We start from the raw sequence: 5,186 nt of genomic DNA, 5'->3' as shown, positions 1-5,186 counted from the left end.
TAAATTCATTTATAAGATCTATTCAGTTTAAATATGTATAGCTTGTATCATAAATATAATTTATAATATGTATAAATATAATAAAATTCGTAACGCTAAATAACATTTAGTTTTCCAGCATTATTTTATTTTTTTTTTTATACTTAGTGGAATTTATTAAATTGTCTCTTTTTTAAGGTTTTAGGCATTTCCAATTTCTCTCTGAATTGGATTAGAGGGATGCAAAGTTGTGAGAATTCAATTGGTGGATATGTGTCTTTTAGTTGTCTCAAAATTTTTCTCTCCTTACAACCACTTTATTTTTTAGAGCTCTAAAGGTTTTGAGTCTCACCAATGGCCCCCCCCCCCCGAATTAGATTAAAGGGCTGTTAATTTAATAGGTGGAAGAAAGATATATTCCAACGTTTTCCTTCCACCCAACCCCTTTTTTTCGATTTTTTTTTTTAGGTTTTTGCACCTAAATAAATCCCCTCCAAATAAAGTAAAAGTGTCGAAAATTCCTATCTGGATTTAGTTGGTGTTATCTGAGGGCATGTTGGTGGTCTCAACTCTTTTTGTTCACAGGTCTTTCAAATTTCGCGCCTACAAATCCCCTCCAAATTGAGTTGGAGGTTTGCGAATTCATATGAATATAATTGTTGTTAAATAAGTTTCTTCTCGTTGTTTCAACTTTTTTTCTTCCACTATCTTTTTCAGGTCTTTTAAGATTAAGAACTCATTTAAGGTTTTGCGTACCTACAAAATTGCGTTAGGGTGTTGCATATTTATGTGTGAATTCAGTTAGTGTTTTAGTTGTCCTAACGTCTTTCTCCTGTCACCACTACTTTTTTTACGATTCTTATGCATTGATTAAACAGTTAAATCACTTTGTTTTACCGTAGTAATTGAACAGTTTTTTTTTTAATTTAAAGGGGTAGTTTTAATTCTTAACAAACATTAGCTAATATGATAAAATGAGCATTAGTTGTCAATTATTTTTCATAGTTGAAACGTCTTTTTCTTTGGTAAGTTTACTAAGAACTCAGATTATATTTATCTCACATTTTTTCCCAATGATTCGCCATGTATAGGAGAGTGAACGGGCGCCTTTGTCCTTCACTATAGACAGCCCAACTGACGCAGGCGGGCAATCCTGAAAGAGCGAGAGATGACAGATACATGTCCAATCTGGGCAGCCCTCGACTTCCAATTCAGGCGGCTGAAGAGGTCTTCATAGGACAAAACTACCCTTACTTCAGCCTCCTCTTGTCTTGTTAGGGCCTTCATTGTTATCGTTCTGTCTGTTTTGGCCATTCGACCTATCAGCCTTTGGCATGTCCTGTCACTCTTTCCTCTCTATTAGTAAAAGTGGAGCAGATGGCTCAACTGAAATAACGTTTCCGCTAGATTTGGAAGTGAAAGATCGGAATTCAAAATCTTACAATAGATGATTTTTGAACAGAAGATCTGTTAATAATAGAAGTAAATGTGATTACAACTATCGTTTCAGAAACATTATGACTTAAAAACATACATTTATTTTTTTTTTTAGTGAGAGTTATAATTTAGCTATAATTTTTTTCTTCTCAAAATTTACAACTTTGAATTCAAGCTAAAGGTACAGCGAGTAGATATGAAAAGCTATGTATACATGATTTTGTATGAAATAATAAAATTAATAGAAGGTTGATAAAAAAAAAAAAAATTGAAAAGCTATAACGATATGAAATGTTTATACACTACCCATTGGTAGCTCTAATAATATATCTACATCAGAAGGTCTCCAGGCCATCTTCTTTTTAGGCGCCTTGGAGGATTATCTGGAATAGAAGAAGAAGCAAGATTAGAAACTAGTGGGTTTGGGTGTTTAGGGAGTTTATAATGAAAGGATTGATATTCGGTTTGGCCTAGATCGGCTATATGTGAAACATTAAATTTGTTATGTATCTTGGGGACAAACCAAGGCGTATTAAGGATTTTGGATTGTAAGAATTGGATACAGGAGGAATTCGATAGTTTAATAGAGCCCTTCAGACATAAATAAAATGAAATTAATATTAAAAAATATACTAATTAAAGTTTTTAGATTTTACGAAGAATTATGGATAATAAGCAATGGATTTAGGAGGTATTTGATGCATTGGTAGAGCCTCGAAGCTCAACTTCGTATGTCCAAATAGGCGTTTCGATATGAGTAATTATTTTTTGATTATGAGGCCTCCAGACAGAGCAGAAGAGGATACTTCATAGAAGAACGAGCTGTGTGCACAGCTATAGAAAATTATGTTAATTGATTTGAGTGCACCAATGGGTTGTAACCCACCACTAGGAACACTAGTATTGCCTAACATGATTAATAAATAAATAATAAGTATTGATTTCTAAGCATTGATCATTTTCCCCAAAAAGTAAAAAATCTTATTTTGTAGCGTTAGCATTGTGGTAAGGCGCGATGCTACTAACTACAAGGACCCAAGTTTGAATCCGGTTGGGCAAAAAAATATTTTCTGTTCACTGAAGCCGTGAGTCAACTGCTGTGGTTTCTGGAGCCCTCCTGGGACCCACTCAGCCTCATAAATTGGGTACCCTTAATTGGGTAAAAAATCGAACGTGATTCTGACCAAATCACCTCCTTGCACAATCGTTGGTCTAGTAACACTTTTTGCTAACATAGTACTGAACTCCATGGGTTATAGTGGTACAGATGTTAATTTTAATTTTTATGGTATAAGGACTGATTCATTGTTATTTTCATTTAATTTAAAGGAGTTTTTAGGCTGAAATATTGTTTTGTCAAATTTTTAGTTATATTTTTATAGGGAGTCCTTGCATGTTTTATATAATATAACAATTATGATGGAATCTCTTAGTATTGAAATGTATTAATTTGTTTTTATAATTTATTAGGGAAATCCACCATAATTTCATTTTTCCAAATCATTGTTTGCATCCAAAGTTAAATTTTATTTTTCTAGGTTTATAAAGAATCTAGTGTTCCTGCTTTTTCATCTTGCCGGTAACCACGTAGATCAATATACCAACTGAAAGTTTTCCCCGACAAGTTTTCGAACAATTTTTCTGGTATTTATTCGGGTTAATGCTCTAAGATGGCAAATTCCAATCGAAGTTCTAGGCATTTCTTCGATTTCAGATTCGAAATAACCATCAGAAATATTTTCAATTTATATACTAAAGTATACTTTTATATTCCCATAGCTACCAGGAGTAAATATTGACTCATGTTCCTTTCGATAACAACTTATTATTTATTTTTCCTTCCCTGTATCTAAACTGAATGGATTGAAATCAAAGAAGTATTTATTTAATAATTTTGTCGTTGTCTTTTAAAATAAAAATATTTTATCGAGGGGTACAAATGTAGGAGAAAGGATTTCATTAAGGTTGATCAAGCCTATTTGTGAGATCGACGGAAATTAACCGTTTAAAGCGATTGGTGGTGTTGGCATCGAACCTTTGGCTTATTTTGGTCTTCATTTATTTATAATAAAGTACACAAGAAGGAAAAAGAGTGAGAAAGATAAATTCACTTCCCAGGCAGATATCCACCGTAAATATAAAATTTCAGTTTTGTACGATTTTTCCTTATTTACTTAAGCTGCACACAGACACTCACAACAGCAGAGCACGTATTTTTACTAACTGACTCTTTAATGATAAAAGAAGTGCATTGGAGAGATTCTATGGACCAATATTGGGCAGCAGTGAAGAAATTCGCTACAGATGTCCTTAAGAGGTTGAAATTGGAAGAGAGGGCTAGAAGGAGTGATTAGCATGGAAAACATGAGAAGTATGTGATGGGAACCATGAGGCCGCACTCAGCCATTTTTCTCCATTAGTACTGGTGTAGGGAGGTGGTTTTAGCGTGTAAAAAACACTCACAAACATACTGGCCATTTAGTGAGACTTAGTATTAGTACTTCAAAACGTGTATTTCGGTCGACAGCTTGAATTCCAAATTCCGCACGATCGTATATTTTCCCTTACTGAATATTTAATATGTAGCTTGGTGAATGAAGAAATTTCTTGCAGATGATATTATAGAAGTATAATCATACTTGTTAATTTTTACAAACATAACGTGAAACACGAGAAAATTAAAACTTTATTTACAAGTCATAAGCCGTGTTGGCCTATTCTTGTCTCATATGGCACAATCTCATCTCAATTTACGGTGTATGTTTCATAATCTCGATTAAGTAAATTATATTTTAGGCTCTTGAGATATGTTATCCATTTATGTGGTTTTATATTTAATTCCATTCCAATTAATTCAGTCCATGTTCTATAAATTTGTGAAACGTTAATCAATTAATTAATGCTATCTGAGAAATTTAAATTTTTCAATTTTGGCCTGATATGTTTTGAAAATTTATTAAATCTAATACTATTTAGAGTATTAGATAGTATATTAGGGAATACTATTTTTTTTATACACATCTATCTCTAACAATAGTAAACCATTCCTAACATATATCCATAACCCCCTATACACTACGAACCCTTCCCCAGCAGAACGGGAACGGTTTGCGGTGCGGAGACCTAACAAATTGCTCCCGTGGCAGTGGGCGGGAGCTATGCATCAGTCCCGTTGGAAGACACAGTCATTATCCTTTCCGTCACAATTACGACGATAGTCCTTTATTGCCAAGCTTTATTGCCTTGTGAAGGCCTCCTCCATGGGGTTACCTTCGCCTCTTACTCACCAGAATGGCTGTAATTTGTTATTTTATAAAATAACTTCAGAATAAAAAATTGTTGGCTTAACTAATTTGAGACTTTATACCAATGATCCCTTCCGATATTTATCTTCCCATAAACATATTTTGTCACCTGACATGGGATGGATATGAAGAGATAATTCTCAGTTTATAAAACAAATATTATCTGAATTATCACGCCACGAATATTCTTCAACAAATTAAATTAAAATTTCAAAATTAGTGACACACCGTATTTGTTTGATTTGTGATGTGGAATATTGTTCTGCTGGTTTTATATAAAAAGGATAAAAAGGAACAAGAAAATTGGATGTTTCCACTATTTGATATTTTTTACTGGGTTATTGATACCAGTCTGTTTAACTTTGTGAAAACAACCAGGACAAGTAATTAAAAAAAAAATTTCTAAACCAGGTAATGTACATCAAATAGTAACACAAACATTGTCGGATTTGCCCCTTTGAAAAT

At 33.2% G+C, this 5,186-nt stretch overlaps 1 long non-coding RNA gene across 1 annotated transcript in view; it reads left to right on the top strand.

The window, feature by feature from the left end:
- The window catches only part of LOC112210118 (uncharacterized), a 415,980-nt gene that overhangs the window by 55,585 nt on the left and 355,209 nt on the right, over window positions 1-5,186 (top strand). The window lies entirely within an intron of this gene.

This window comes from Halyomorpha halys, unplaced genomic scaffold (assembly GCF_000696795.3).
Source record: "Halyomorpha halys isolate HHAL.00 unplaced genomic scaffold, Hhal_1.1 Scaffold100.1, whole genome shotgun sequence".
Classification (NCBI taxonomy): Eukaryota; Metazoa; Arthropoda; class Insecta; order Hemiptera; family Pentatomidae; genus Halyomorpha; species Halyomorpha halys.
This window is presented reverse-complemented; position numbering and strand designations above follow the sequence as displayed.